The 16572-nt window shown below is 39.4% G+C and overlaps 1 protein-coding gene and 1 pseudogene across 2 annotated transcripts in view; one reads left to right on the top strand and one right to left on the bottom strand.

Moving 5' to 3' along the window:
* The window catches only part of ADPGK (ADP dependent glucokinase), a 60794-nt gene that overhangs the window by 20182 nt on the left and 24040 nt on the right, over positions 1 to 16572 (bottom strand). The window lies entirely within an intron of this gene.
* LOC119531805 lies at positions 8030 to 8976 on the top strand (annotated as a pseudogene).

Raw genomic sequence — 16572 nt, 5'->3', positions numbered from 1 at the left:
GTTGGAGACTTCATCAGTAAAACATCTAAACAGAAGGTCAGTAAGGAAACAGAGAACTTGAATTATATGATAAATGAATTAAACTTATCAGACATTTACAGAACACTGCACCCCACAACAGCAGTATATACATCCTTCTCAAGTGCTCATGAACCATTCTCCACGACAGACCACATGTTGGGTCACAAAACAGGTCTCAATATATTTAAAAAGACTGAAATTATACAAAGCACTTTCTCTGATAATGGAAAGAAGCTGGGAGTCAATAACAGGCAGAGGACAGGAAAATTCACAAATATACAGAGGCTAAACAACACACTCTTAAACAACAGTTGGTCAAAGAAGAAATTACAAGCGAAATCAGTTAATATCTCAAGGCAAATGAAAATGAGAATATATCCAAACTTACGGGATGCAGCAAAGGCAGTGCTGAGAGGAAAATTTATTGCCTTAAATGCCTACATTAAAAAAGAAGAAAGGGCTAAAATCTAAGACTTAACTGTACACCTGGAGGAAATAGAAAAGAACAGTAAACCAACCCAAAAGCAAACAGAAGGAAAAAATAACAAAGATTAGAGCAGACATAAATGAAATTGAAACTAAAAAATAAAATAAATAAAATTAACAAAACTAGAAGCTAGTTCTTTGAGAAAATCAACAAACTTGACAAACTCTTAGACTGAGAAAGAAAAAAAGATGCAAATAATTAAAACCAGAAATGAGAGGAGGGACATTACTACTGACCCCACAGAAGTAAAAAAGATCATAAGAGAATACTACGAGCAACTGTATGCCAACAAACTAGACAACTTAGATGAAATGGGCAACTTCCATAAACACATGAACAACCTACACTGACTCAAGTAGAAAAAGATGATCTCAATAGACCACATGAAGAGATTGAGTCAAGCATCAAAAACCTCCCAACAAACAAAAAGGCCCAGGACCAGAAGGCTGCATACGTGAATTCCATCAAGTATTCCAAGAGGAATTAGTATGGATCCTGCTCAAATCTTACAAAAAATTGCAGGAAGGAACACTACCTAACTCATTCTTTGTTATTTTTTTCCTTCTGTTTGCTTTGGGGTTGGTTTACTGTTCTTTTTTCTATTTCCTCCAGATGTACAGTTAAGTCTTAGATTTTAGCCCTTTCTTCTTTTTTAATGTAGGCATTTAAGACAATAAATTTCCCTCTCAGCACTGCCTTTGCTACATCCCATAAGTTCTGATATGTTCTCATTTTCATTTGCCTTGAGATATCAACTGATTTCCCTTGTAATTTCTTCCTTGACCAACTGGTTGTTTAAGAGTGTGTTGCTGGGGGGGGGGGGGCGGCGGCAAGATGGCAGAGTGGTGAAGTGTGGGTTTTAGTTACTCCTTCAGGGCAGTAAGTAGAAAGCCAGGAACTGCGTGGACAGGACACCGCAAAGCAATCTGACTTTGGGCATACTTCTTACAACACTCACGAATGCATGGAACAGCTGAGATCAGTGAAATCTGTAAGTTCTTGCAGGCAGGGGACCCATGTCCCTTCCTGCCAGGCTCAGTCCTGTAGGAGGAGGAGCTGTGAGTGAGTGGAACCAGAAGGGAGAACTACAGTTGCAGCTCTGACTGAAAACTCAGACTGCTGATCAAAAACTCCAAACATAGACAGACTGAAACCAGACACCAGAGAATCTGGGAGCAGTCAGCCTGGCAGAGAGGAGACAGGGATAGCAAAAGCAGCAAAAGAAACCCAAAAATAAAAACAGAGACTTTTTGGAGTTCCAGTGAACATAAAATGGAGAAGGGCAGGGCTCAAACAGAATCAGGCACATAAGCAAATCCAGCAGGCGAGAACCTTTGTCTGAAGAGCCTGTTTCTCTGCTGTCTTGATTGTTCCCTAATGGCCCTAATCTCCTTGTCTCTTAGCATTTCAGTAGCGTGTTAGACCTGCAAGAAGGGCCCTTTCATTTTTTTTTTCTTTTTTTTTACCTTTTTCTCTTTTTCTAAAACAATTACTCTAAGAAGCCCATTAAAGAAAGCTTGAAGAACCTGCAATTTGGGCCCAGGCAAGAGCAGAGCTAAGATAGCTCTGAGGGACAAAGCAGTAAGTCTAGTGACTGAGAAAATTCGCTAAACACCATAACTTCCCAAGAAAAGGGGAGTGTCCTTAGCAGACATCTTCCTGGTGGGCTGGGAACGCTCCTGCCCAGCACCAGCGCCACAGCCCAGAGCTGCCCCAAACAACCCAGTGTGACAGGAAGTGTTTGCAGCAACATGAGCACACGCCACAATATCAGGCGTGGACAATAGCCTTTCGTGCACCCGCAGCTATCTGTCCTGGAGCTGGGAAGGTGGAGCTGTGTAAAAAGGGGGAAATTAACACACCCCATTCAGCCATCCTTTCAGAAAGCTGGGAATGCCCCTACAGGACCAAGGCCCAGAACTTCCCTTGGGGGAAGGCGCTCACCTGTGACGTAGCACAGTCTTCCCTCTGCAGAGGTCCTAGGAGGGCACGGCTTGGAAGAAGGACACACTAGCAAGTCCCAGGGACCATAGGCCAATACCAAGGACTTGTATGTCAGTGGCAGAGACAAACTCTGGCAAGACTGAACTAAAGGATTAGACTATTGCAACAGCTTTAAATCTCCAGGAACACCTGGGAGATGTGATTATTAAAGCTGCCATCCCCCCCAACCGCTCAGACACATGCCCCACATTCCGGGTGGGCAGCACCAACTACACACTCAAACTTGGTGCACCAATTGGACCCCCACAAGACTCAGACCCCCACTCATGACAAAGACAAATTTGGGGAGAACTGGCTTGAGGGGAATAGGTGGCTCGCGGACACCACCCACTGGTTACAGAAGGTGTACTTCACCAAGCTGTAGAACTGACAAATTAGAGATGAGTGTTTGAGTCAGTCTACAGATCCTAAAAGAACCCTTTCAAGTTAAGCAAATGCCAAGAGGCCAAAAACAACAGAAAATTTTAAAGCATAAGAAAAAAACAGATGATATGGATAGCCCAAACCCAAACACCTAAATCAAAAGATCAGAGGACACACAGTACTTGGAGCAGTTAATCAAAGAACTAAAGACAAACAACAAGAGCATGGCACAGGCTATAACGGACATGAAGAAGACCCTAGAAGAGCATAGGGAAGAAATTGCAAGAGTAAATAAAAAAAAATAGACAATCTTATGGAAATAAAAGAAATTGTCGACCAAATTAAAAAGATTCTGGATATTCACAGTGCAAGACTAGAGGAAGCCAGAAAATCAGTGACCTCAAGGACGATGGAAAATGAAAGAACAAAAGAAAGAATGGGGAAAAAATCGAAATGGACCTCAGGGATGTGCTAGATAATATAAAACATCCAATATAGGACTCATTGGTGTTCCAGAAGAGGAAATAGAAGAGTAAAGGTCTAGGAAGAGTATTCAAAGAAACTGTTGGGGAAAACTTCCCAAATCTTCTAAATACCATAAATGCACAAATTATATTCTGATCAGATTGTCAAATTCTGAAAAGAAGGAGCAAGTTCTGAAAAAAGCAAGAGAAAAGCAATTCACTACTTACAAAGGAAACAGCATAAGACTAAGTAGTGACTACTCAACAGCAACCATGGAGGCAAGAAGGCAGTGTCATGACATATTTAAAATTCTGAGAAAAAATGGAATACTACCTAACACATTTTATGAAGCTAACATCAATCTAATACCAAAACCAGGCAAAGATGCTACAAAAAAGGAAAACTACCTGCCAATCTCCCTAATGAATATAGATGCAAAGATTCTCAACAAAATACTTGCAAATTGAATCCAAAGACACATTAAAAAAATCATACACCATGACCAAGTGGGGTTCATTCCAGGCATGCAAGGATGGTTCAACATAAGAAAATCAATGTATTACAACACACTGACAAATCAAAAGAGAAAAATCAAATGATCATCTCAACAGATGCTGAAAAAGTGTTCAACAAAATCCAACATCCCTTTTTGATAAAAACATTTCAAAACACAGGAATTGAAGGAGACTTCCTCAATATGATAAAGAACATATATGAAAAACCCACAGACAGCATAGTAGTCAATGGTGAGCGACTGAAAGCCTTCCCTCTAAGATCAGGAACAAGACAAGAATGACCACTGTCACCACTGTTATTCAACATTGTGCTAGAAGTGCTAGCCAGGGCAATCCGGCAAGACAAAGAAATAAATGGCATACAAATTGGAAAGGAAGAAGTAAAATTGTCATTATTTGCAGATGATATGATCTTATATCTGGAAAATCCTGAGAAATCGACAGACAATACAGTTACCAGAGCTAATAAATTTAGCTAAGTAGCAGGATACAAGATTAATACACGTAAGTCAGTAATGTTTCTATATGTTAGAAATGAACAAAGCAAAGAGACACTCAAGAAAAAGATACCATTTTCAATAGCAACTAAAAAATCAAGTACCTAGGAATAAACTTAACCAAAGATGTAAAAGACCTATACAAAGAAAACTACATAACTATACTAAAAGAAATAGAAAGGGACCTTAAAAGATGAAAAAATATTCCATGTTCAAAGAAAGGAAGGCTAAATGTCATTAAGATGTCAGTTCTACTCAAACTAATCTACAGATTCAATGCAATCCCAATTAAAATCCCAACAACCTACTTTGCAGACTTGGAAAAGCTAGTCATCAAATTTATTTGGAAAGGGAAGATGCCTCAAATTGCTAAAAACACTCTAAAAAAGAAAAACGAAGTGGGAGGACTTAACACTCCCTGACTTTGAAGCTTACTATAAAGCCACAGTAGTCAAAAACAGCATGGTACTGGCACAAAGTTAGACATATTGATCAATGGAATCAAACTGAGAATTTGGAGATAGACCCCCAGATCTACGGCTGAGTGATCTTTGATAAGGCCCCCAAAGCCACTGAACTGTGATATAACAGTCTTTTCAGCAAATGGGGCTGGGAGAGTTGGATATCCATATCCAAAAGAATGAAAGAGGACCCCTACCTCACACCCTACACAAAAATTAACTCAGAGTGGACCAAAGACCTCAATATAAAAGACAGTACATAAAACTCCTAGAAGATAATGTAGGAAAACATCTTCAAGACCTTGTATTAGGCAACTACTTCCTAGACCTTACACCCAAAGCACAAGCAACAACAACAACAACAAAAGATAAATGGGAAGTCCTCAAGCTTAGAAGTTTCTGTACCTCAAAGGAATTTGTCAAAAAGGTGAAGAGACAGCCTTATACCCAAAGCACAAGCAACAAAAGAAAAAATAGATAAATAGGAACTCCTCAAGCTTAGAAGTTTCTGCATCTCAAAGGAATTTCTCAAAAAGGTAAAGAGGCAGCCAACTCAATGGGAAAAAAATTTTGGAAACCATGTATCTGACAAAAGACTGATATCTTACATATATAAAGAAATCCTACAACTCAATGACAATAGTACAGACAGCCCAATTATAAAATGGGCAAAAGATATGAAAAGACAGTTCTCTGAAGAGCAAATACAAATGGCCAAGAAACACATGAAAAAATGTTCAGCTTCACTAGCTATTCTCTAATAGATGCAAATTAAGACCACAATGAGATACCATCTAACACCTATTAGAGTGGCTGCCATTAAACAAACAGGAAACTACAAATGCTGGAGGGGATGTGGAGAAATTGGAACTCTTATCCATTGTTGGTGGGACTGTATAATGGTTCAGCCACTCTGGAAGTCAGTCTGGCAGTTCCTTAGAAAACTAGATATAGAGTTACCATTCGATCCAGCGATTGCACTTCTCGGTACATACCTGGAAGATCGGAAAGCAGTGACACGAACAGATATCTGCACGCCAATGTTCATAGCAGCATTATTCACAATTGCCAAGAGATGGAAACAACCCAAATGTCCTTCAACAGATGAGTGGATAAATAAAATGTGGTATATACACACGATGGAATACTACACGGCAGTAAGAAGGAATGATCTCGTGAAACATATGACAACATGGATGAACCTTGAAGACATAATGCTGAGCGAAATAAGCCAGGCACAAAAAGAGAAATATTATATGCTACCACTAATGTGAACTTTGAAAAATGTAAAACAAATGGTTTATAATGTAGAATGTAGGGGAACTAGCAATAGAGAGCAATTAATGAAGAACAGATAAACTATCATGGGTAAATTTAACGTTCTGGGAATGCCCAGGAATGACTATGGTTTGTTAATTTCTGGTGGGTATGGGAGGAACAAATTCACAGAAATGTTGCTATATTAGGTTATTTTCTTGAGGTAGAGTAGGAACATGTTGGAAGCAAAGTTGTTATTTTAGGTTAGTTGTCTTTTTCTTATTCCCTTGTTATGGTTTGTTTGAAAATTTAAAAAAAATTTTTTTTTATATAGTTAATAGTTAATTCAGGAAAAAAAAAAAAACGAAAAAAATATACAGAGCTCCCGAGGAGCTGGTGGAAAATGCAGGGGTGTTGGGCTTCCCCACCTTGGTGGTTGCTGATGTGCTCACAGGCATAGGGGACTGGTGATTTGATGGGCTGAGCCCTCTTCCACGGGACTTGCCCTTGGCAAGACTGTTGCTACAAAGGAGAGGCTAGGCCTCCCTATAATTGTGCCTAAGAGCCTTCTCCTGAATACCTCTGTTGCTCAGATGTGGCCCTCTCTCTCTAGCTAAGCCAACTTGGCAGGTAAAATCACTGTCTTCTCCTCTATGTGGGATCTGACACCCAGGGGAGTAATGTGACTCCCAGGGAGGAATCTAGACATTAAAAGAAATACACAACATAATCAAGTGGGTATATCTCAGGTATGCAAGAGTGGTTCAATACAAGAAAATCAATATATATAATAGACCACATTAACAAATCAAAGGGGAAAAACCACAAGGTCATCTTGATTGACACAGAAAAAGAATTTGACAAAATCCAGCATCCTTTCTTGATAAAAATACTTTGAAAGACAAGAATAAACTTCCCAAACATGGCAAAGGCCATAAATGAAAAACCCACAGCCAACATACTCAATGGTGAAAGACTAAAAGCTGTCCCTGTAAGATCTGGAACAAGACAAGGATGCCTACCTCACCACTGTTATTCTGCTTTGTGCTGAAAGTTCTAGCCAGAGCAATTAGGCAAGAAAAAGAAATAAAAGGCACCCAAATTGGAAAGGAAGACACAAAACTTTCACTGTCTGCAAATGACATGATCCTGTATTTTGGAAGTCCCAAAAAAACGACAACAAAACTTCTAGTGCCAATAAACAAATTCAGGAAAGTGGTACAAGATCAACATGCAAAAATCAGCAGCATTTCTATACAATAGAAGTGAGCAATCTGAGGAGGAAATCAAGAAAAAATTCCATTTTCAATAACAACTAAAAGAATCAAATACCTAGGAATAAATTTACAAAGGATGTAAAGGACCTATACACAGAAATGTACAAAACATTTCTAAAAGAAATGAAGGAATACCTAAATAAACAGAAGGACATCCCATGTTCATGGACTGGAAGACTAAATATAGTTAAGATAGCAATTCTCCCCTAATTGATTTACAGATTCAACACAATAACAATAAAATTCCAACAGCTTACTTTGTAGAAGTGGAAAAATAAACATGAAATTTATTTGGAAGAGCAAGGTGCCCTGCATAGCCAAAATCATCTTGAGATGATTTTAAAGGGAGCTCTACTGGCTGAGATAAAAAGGAAGGAGAGAGAGGTTGCAGAAGGGCACAGACTGAAGAGTCTTAGTAAGGGTACCTTCAAGGAAATAGAGAATAAAAATAGATCTGACAAATAAAAACCAAAGGATAAGATGGCTGATTCAAGAACACCTTTCACAGTAATAACACGGAATGTGAATGGATTAAACTCCCCAATTAAAAGATATAGATTGGAAAGTGGCAGAGTAGCAATGTGAAGCAGTTAGCACTGAGTCTCTGGTACAACTTCGGTTCCTGTCTTGGCAGCAGCAGCAGTGATCGCTGAGCAAAGAGTGCCTGAGACAGCTGGCTGAGATGCTGAATATCAAAATCTTCAGCAGCAGCTCTCACCAGGACTTAACCCAGAAAATTGCCGACTGCCTGGGCCAGGGGTTAGGCAAGGTGGACTAAGAAATTCAGCAACCAGGAGACCTGTGTGGAAACTGGAAAGAGTGTACATGGAGAGGATGTCTATATTGTTCAGAGTGGTTGTAGCGAAATCAACGACAACCTCATGGAGCTTTTATGATTAATGCCTGCAAGATTGCTTCAGCCAGACTGGTTACTGCAATCATCCCATGCTTCCCTTATGCCTGGCAGGATAAGAAGGATAAGAGCCGGGCCCCAATCTCAGCCAAGCTTGTCACAAATATGCTATCCATAGCAGGAGCAGATCACATCATCACCATGGACCTTCATGCTTCTCAAATTCAGGATTTTTGATATCCCAGTGGGCAATTTGTATGCAGAGCCAACTGTCCTGAAGTGGATAAGGCAGAATATCTCTGAGTGGAAGAACTGCACTATTGTCTCACCAAATGCTGGTGGAGCTAAGAGAGTGACCTCCATTGAAGACCGGTTGAATGTGGACTTGGCCTTGATTCACAAAGAACGGAAGACCAATGAAGTGGACTGCATGGTGCTGGTGGGAGATGTGAAGGATCGAGTGGCCATCCTTGTGGATGACATGGCTAACACTTATGGCACAATATGTCATACAGCTGACAAACTTTTGTCAGCTGGAGCCACCAGAGTTTACGCTATCTTGACTCATGGAATCTTTTCTGGCCCAGCCATTTCTTGCATCAACAATGCGTGTTTTGAAGCAGTAGTAGTCACCAATACCATACCTCAGGAGGATAAGATGAAGCAAGGGCTCCAAACTACAGGTGATCAATAGCTCCATGATCCTTGCAGAAGCCATCAGGAGAACTCATAATGCGGAATCTGTGTCCTACCTGTTCAGCCATGTACCTTTGTAACAGAATAACTTCTGAGGCTTTTAAAAAATAAAATCAACCCTGCTCATCAAAGAAAAAAAAAAAAAAGATTGGCTTTGGCTGAATGGATTAAAAATATGAACCATCAATATGTTGTTTACAAGAGACTCATCTTAGACCAAGTGACAAAAAGAAATTGAAAGTGAACAGAAAGAAAAAAAATTCCATGCAAGCTACAGCCAAAATAAAGCAGGGGTAGCAATACTAATTTCAGGTCAAATAGACTTTAAATACAGGGATGTTATAAGAGACAAAGAAGGACACTATATACTACTAAAAGGGACAATTCACCAAGAAGAAATAACAATCATAAATGTCTATGCACCCAATCAAGGTGCTCCAAAGTATAGGAAACAAATATTGGCAAAAGTGAAAGAAGCAATAGATGTTTCCACAAGTATTGTGGGAGACTTCAATACAACACTCTCTCCTATAGACAGAAGATCAATAAGGAAATTGAGAACTTAAAAAATGCGATAAATGAATTAGACTTAACACACATACACACACACACACACACACACACAAACACATATAGAACATCACCTCCAAAATTACTAGGATGAACATTCTTCTCTAGTGTTCGTGGAACTTTCTCCAGGATAGATCATATGCTGGGGCATAAAACAAGCCTCAATAAATTTAAAAAGATTAAAATTATTCAAAACACATTCTCTGACCACAATGGAATACAACTAGAAGTTAATAATTATCAAAGAGCCAGAATACTAACAAATATCTGGAGGTTAAGAAACACACTTCTAAATAATCAGTGGGTCAAAAAAGAAACTGCAAGAGAAATTGCTAAATATCTAGAAACAAATGAAAATGAGAACACAACATACCAAAATTTATGAGGTGCAGCAAAGGTGGTATTGAGAGGGAAATTTATAGCTCTAAATGCATACATTAAAATCAAGAAAGACCTAGAATCAAAGAACTAATGGAACTGAAGAAGCTAGAAAATGATCAGCAAACTAATCCTAAAGAAAGTAGAAGAAAAGAAATAACAAGGATTAAGGCAGAAATAAATGATATGGAAAACAAAAAAAAACAACAGAAAGAATAAATAAAACCAAAAGTTGGTTCTTTGAGAAGATCAACAAGATCGACAAACCCTTAGCTAGACTGACAAAGTCAAAAAGAGAGAAGACCTAAATAAACAAAATAATAAACGAGAGGGGGGTGTTACTACAGATCCTGAAGAAATAAAAACTATCATAAGAGGATACTATGAACAACTCTATGCCAACAAACTAGATAATTTAGAGGAAAAGGATAATTTCCTGGAAACACACAAACACCCTAGACTGATCAGAGAAGAAATGCAAGAACTCAACAAACCAAACACAAATAAAGAGATTGAATCAGTTATCAAAAAGCTTCCTACAAATAAAACCCCAGGCCCAGACGGCTTCATAGGGGAATTCTACCAAACTTTCCAAAAAGAACTGACACAAATCCTACTAAACTCTTTCAAAAAATTGAAGAAAATGGAACACTACTTAACTCATTTTATGAAGCCAACATCACTCTAATACCAAAACCAGATAAAGACGCTACAAAAAACAAACACTACAGGCCAATTTCCCTAACGAATATAGATGCAGAAATTCTCAACAAAATACGTACAAATCAAATTCAAAGACACATTAAAAAAATTATACACCCTGACCAAGTGGGGTTCATTCCAGGCATGCAAGGGTGGTTCCACATAAGAAAAATCAATCAACATAATGCAACACATTAACAATATCACAAGGGAAAAATCAAATGATTATATCAATAGATGCTGAAAAACCATTTGACAAAATCCAGGATCCATTTATGATAAAAACACTTCAAAAGATAGGAATTGAAGGAAACTTCCTCAATATGATAAACGGTATATATGAAAAACCCACACCAGTATAGTACTCAATGGTGAGAGACTGGAAGCTTTCCCTCTAAGATCAGGAATGAGACAAGGATGTCCGTTATCACGACTGTTATTCAACACTGTGCTAGATGTTCTAGCCAGAGGAATTTGGCAAGAAAAAGAAATAAACGGTGTCCAAATTGGAAAGGAAGAAGTAAAACTCTCATTATTTGCAGATGAGATGATCTTATACTTGGAAAACCCTGAGAAATCGATGGCACACTTACATGAGCTAATAAACAAATTCAGCAAAGTGACAGGATAGAAGATTAATGCACATAAGCCAGTAATGTTTCTGTACAGTAGAAATGACATAACAGAAGAGACACTCAAGAAAAAAGATTCCATTTTCAATAGCAACTAAAAAAATTAAATAGCTAGGAATAAACTTAACCAAGGATGTAAAAGACCTCTATACAGAAAATTACATAACTCTACGAAGAGAAATAGAAGGCAACCTAAAGAGATGGAGAGATAGTCCGTGTTCACGGATAGGAAGGCTAAACGTAGTTAAGATGTCAATTCTACACAAAATGATCTACAGATTAAATGCAATTTCCATCAAAATTCCAAAAATCTACTTTGCAGGCTTGGAAAAGCTAGTCATCAAATTTATTTGGAAGGGAAAGATGCCTCAAATTGCTAAAAATATTCTACAGAAGAAAAACGAAGTGGGAGAACTTATACTGCCTGACTTTGAAGCCTACTATAAAGGCATAGTAGTCAAAACAGCATGGTATTGGCACAAAGATAGACATATTGATCAATGGAATCGAATTGAGAATTTGGAAACAGACCTCCAGATCTATGGTCAACTCATTTTTGATAAGACCCCAAAATCCGGAGCAAAACTAAGATGGCGGCTAGGTGAGACAGGGCAAAAATACACCTCCGTGAAAAACACTAGATAAAAACTAGAAAGTGACCCAGAATAGCAGTTACAGCGATGCGCCAGCTGGATGAGTTCTTCTAGTTCCACAGAGGCTGTATAATTGGTGAAACCGGTAGTCTGCATTCTGAAACAAGTGCGTAAGCTGGCTGGAATACCTGCAGCCGTGCGGCGGTCTGGGAAAGCCCGGGTTTGGTGTTTGGAGACCAACAGGCTCTTTTAAAAAAAGGAAAAACCCAGGAGCAGCTGCAGCTGTGACAGTGGGAACCACGTAGTAAAACACAACAAGAGGGGGCTGGGCCGGCCTCTCAGTGTCTAGCCTGGAAGATAGCCCGCTGCAGATACCCTTGAGGTCGGGGGAATGGAGGGGAGAGCCGGAGGCAGAAAGAAACCCCGTGGCTACCAGCTGGCTCCCCAGAGGGCTGGATAAACTCCTGCCTGGGCCGTGCCCACAGCCCAGAGCCCTGCCAGTTGTCCCAGAGCTGGGAAGGAGGAACTGTGCAAGGAGGGGGGTTTGAAGACGCCCCATTCGGCCATCTTTGCATCAGGCTGAAAGTGCCCCGGCACGGCCTGGCGGCCCAGGACTTCCCTTGAGGGACGGCGTACACTGGTGACGCAGCACGGCATTCCCTCGGAAGAGGTCCTGGAGGATCGTGGCTGTGTGGGGACCTGCTTGGAGAACCCAGGGACACTACGCCAACTCCGGTGGTTTGTGGGACAGCCAGAGAGAGGGTCTTGGGCTGAACTGAAATGAAGGCTTAGACTCTTGCGGCAGCCTTGAGTCCCCGGGAACCTGGGGGATTTGAATATTAAAACCGTCCTTCCTCCCTGGCCACCTGTACACACGCCCCACATTCAGAGCGGACGGCTCCAGCAACACACCCAAACTGAATTCTCCAACTGAACCCCACAAGAATCATTTCCCCACACACCGCGGGGACAAGGTGGAGAACTAACTTGAGGGGTATAGGTGAGTCACAGATGCCATCTGCTGGGTAGTTAGAGAAAGTGTACGCCACCAAACTGTGTTTCTGAAAAATTAGATAGGTATTTTTTTTTTACAACTTGAAAGAACCCTATCGAGCAAAGCAAATGCCAAGAGGCCAAAAACAACAGAAAATCTTAATGCATATGATAAAACCAGACGATATGGAGAATCCAGCTCCAAACACACAAATCAAGATTTGGGAAGAAACCTTGTACCTCGCAAAATTAATCAAAGAACTACAATTGAAGAACAAAAACATGGCAAAGGATTTAAAGGACATCAGGAGGACCATGGCCCAGGATATAAGTGCCATAAAGAAGACCCTAGAAGAGCATAAAGAAGACATTACAAGAGTAAATAAAAAAAGAGAAGATCTTATGGAAATAAAAGAAACTGTTGGCCAAATTAAAAAGACTCTGGATATTCACAATACAAGACTAGAGGAAGCTGAACAACATCTCAGTGTCCTAGAAATCCACAGAACAGAAAATGAAAGAACAAAAGAAAGAATGGAGAAAAAAATCGAAAAAAACGAAATGGATCTCAGGGATACGATAGAGAAAATAAAACGTCCAAACTTAAGACTCATTGGTGTCCCAGAAGGGGAAGAGAAGGGTAAAGGTCTAGAAAGAGTATTCAAAGAAATTGCTGGGGAAAACTTCCCAAACCTTATACACAATATAAATACACAAAGCATAAATGCCCAGCGAACTCCAAATAGAATAAATCCAAATAAACCCACTCTTAGACATATTCTGATCAGACTCTGAAATACTGAAGAGAAGGAGCAAGTTCTGAAAGCAGCAAGAGAAAAGCAATTCACCACATACAAAGGAAACAACATAAGACTAAGTTGTGACTACTCAGCGGCCACCATGGAGGCGAGAAGGCAGTGGCATGACGTATTCAAAATTCTGAGAGAGAAAAATTTCCAGCCAAGAATACTTTATCCAGCAAAACTCTCCTTCAAATCTGAGGGAGAGCTTAAATTTTTCACAAACAAATGCTGAGAGACTTCGCCAATAGAAGACCTGCCCTACTTCAGATTCTAAAGGGAGCCCTACCAACAGAGAAACAAAGAAAGGAGAAAGAGATACAGAGAATTTTAACAGACGTATACAGTACCTTACATCCCAAATCACCAGGACACTCGTTTTTCTCCAGTGATCACGGATCTTTCTCCAGAAGGGACCATAAGCTGGGACATAAAACAAGCCTCAAGAAATTAAAAAAAAAAAAAAAATTGAATATACTCAAAGCACATTCTCCAACCACAATGGAATACAAATAGAAGTCGATAATTTTTGAACTGTAACTCCACTATTTACTTCCTACATGATATAAAATATACAAACTCTAAGGACAAATCAGTGGTTTTGAACTCAATGTAAAATATGTAATTTTAGACAACTATATAAAGGCGGGGGGAGGAGTAGTATAGGAACATAGTTAATGTGCCCTATTGAAGTGAAGGTGGTATCAAAGAAAAACAACATTGATAGGGATTTAAGAGGTTACTTTTAAGCCCCACAGTAAACACAAAGAAATTATCAGAGAATATAACCATAGAGATGAAAAGTAGAGTTTGGGTTAAGAGAAATGGGGGAAGGGGCAATGGGGAGTTAAGAAATGAGTGTAGGGTTGCTGTTTGAGGTGAAGGGAAATTTCTAGTAATGGATGATGGGAAAGAGCATTACAACATTCTAAATGTGATTAATCCCACTAATGGAAGGCGAGGGAGGGGGTGGAATGGGAAGATTTAGGCTGTATATATGTCTCCACAATTGAAAAAAAAAAAAAAAAAAAAACACAGTCTAAATAGATGACAATTGAATGCCAAGGATGAACTTGGATGGGATTGAAGGATAGAGGACAGGTGGCTCAAACGGACACAGTTAAGACATAAGGAAAAGTAAATACAGAATGTGAGCTTCGTATCATTGTTGAATCTCTTGTACTTCTTAGCTGCACTTACTGGGATTGCAGAAAAGAATGTTCTTGTTCATGGGAAGTGTATACATGAATTATAGTGTATGTTCAAGGATATGTGCAGCTAGCTCTCATATGTTCAGAAGACAGAGCAATAGATGATGGATGATAGGGAGGGAGGGAAAGAAATAGCAATGTGACAGCAGTTAAAGTTGATGGATTGAGCTGTCGGGGGAGGGGGGTCAGGGTATGATGGAATTCTGTGTATGGGGTTAGTATTGTTTTTGCAACTGTTCCTATAACTTTGAATTTATTTCAAAATTAAAAAAAAAAAAAGACCCCAAAATCCACTGAATTGGGACATAACAGCCTCTTCAACAAATGAGGCTGGGAAAATTGGATATCTGTATCTAAAAGATGAAACAGGACCCCTACCTCACACCCTATACAAAAATTAATTCAGCATGGATCAAAGATCTCAATGTAAGAGACTGTAGCATAAAACTCCTAGAAGATAATGTAGCCAAACATCTTCAAGATCTAGTATTAGGAGATCGCTTCTTAGACTTTACACCTACAGCATAAGCAACAAAAGAAAAAATACATAAATGGGAACACCTCAGAATTCAAATCTTCTGCACCTCAAAGGAATTTGTCAAAAAGGTAAAGAAACAGCCAACTCCACGGGAGAAAATATTTGGAAACCATCTATCTAAAAAGGGACTGGTATCTTGTATACATAAAGAAATCTTACAACTCAACAACAATAGTACAAATAGCCCAACTATAAAATGGGCAAAAGATATGAAAAGACATTTCTCCAAAGAGGAAATACAAATGGCTAAAAAACACATGAAAAAAATGTTCATCTTCGCTAACTATAGGGAGATACAAATCAAGACCACTATGAGGTATCATCTCACACAAGTAAGAAAGGCCAACATTAAACAAACAGAAAACTACAGATGCTGGACAGGATGTGGAGAAATTGGAACATTTATTCATTGCTGGTGGGACTGTATAATGGCAGCCACTCGGGAAGACAGTCTGGTGGTTCGTCAGAAAACTAGGTGTTCCAGGGGAGTGAATCTCCCTGGCAACGTGGAATATGACTCCCGGGGAGGAATGTAGACCTGGCATCATGGGACGGAGAACATCTTCTTGACCAAAAGGGGGATGTGAAAGGAAATGAAATAAGCTTCAGTAGCAGAGAGATTCCAAAAGGAGCCGAGAGGTCACTCTGGTGGGCACTCTTACGCACACTTTAGACAACCCTTTTTAGGTTCTAAAGAATTGGGGTAGCTGGTGGTGGATACCTGAAACTATCAAACTACAACCCAGAACCCATGAATCTCGAAGACAGTTGTATAAAAATGTGGCTTATGAGGGGTGACAATGGGATTGGGAAAAACCATAAGGACCACACTACACTTTGTCTAGTTTATGGATGGATGAGTAGAAAAATAGGGGAAGGAAACAAACAGACAAAGGTACCCAGTGTTCTTTTTTACTTCAATTGCTCTTTTTCACTCTAATTATTATTCTTGTTATTTTTGTGTGTGTGCTAATGAAGGTGTCAGGGATTGATTTAGGTGATGAATGTACAACTATGTAATGGTACTGTGAACAATCGAAAGTACAATTTGTTTTGTATGAAAAAAAAAAAAAGAAAAAAAAGAAAACTAGGTGTTGAGTTACCCTACGATTCAGCAATTTTACTTCTGTATTTACCCAGAGGACCTGAAAGCAGTGACAGAAACAGATATTTGCACACCGGTGTTCACAGCGGCATTGTTCAATATTGCCAGGAGTTGGAAACAACCTAAATGTACTAAATCAGATGAGTGGATAAAC

Source organism: Choloepus didactylus, chromosome 4 (genome assembly GCF_015220235.1).
Source record: "Choloepus didactylus isolate mChoDid1 chromosome 4, mChoDid1.pri, whole genome shotgun sequence".
Classification (NCBI taxonomy): Eukaryota; Metazoa; Chordata; class Mammalia; order Pilosa; family Megalonychidae; genus Choloepus; species Choloepus didactylus.
This window is presented reverse-complemented; position numbering and strand designations above follow the sequence as displayed.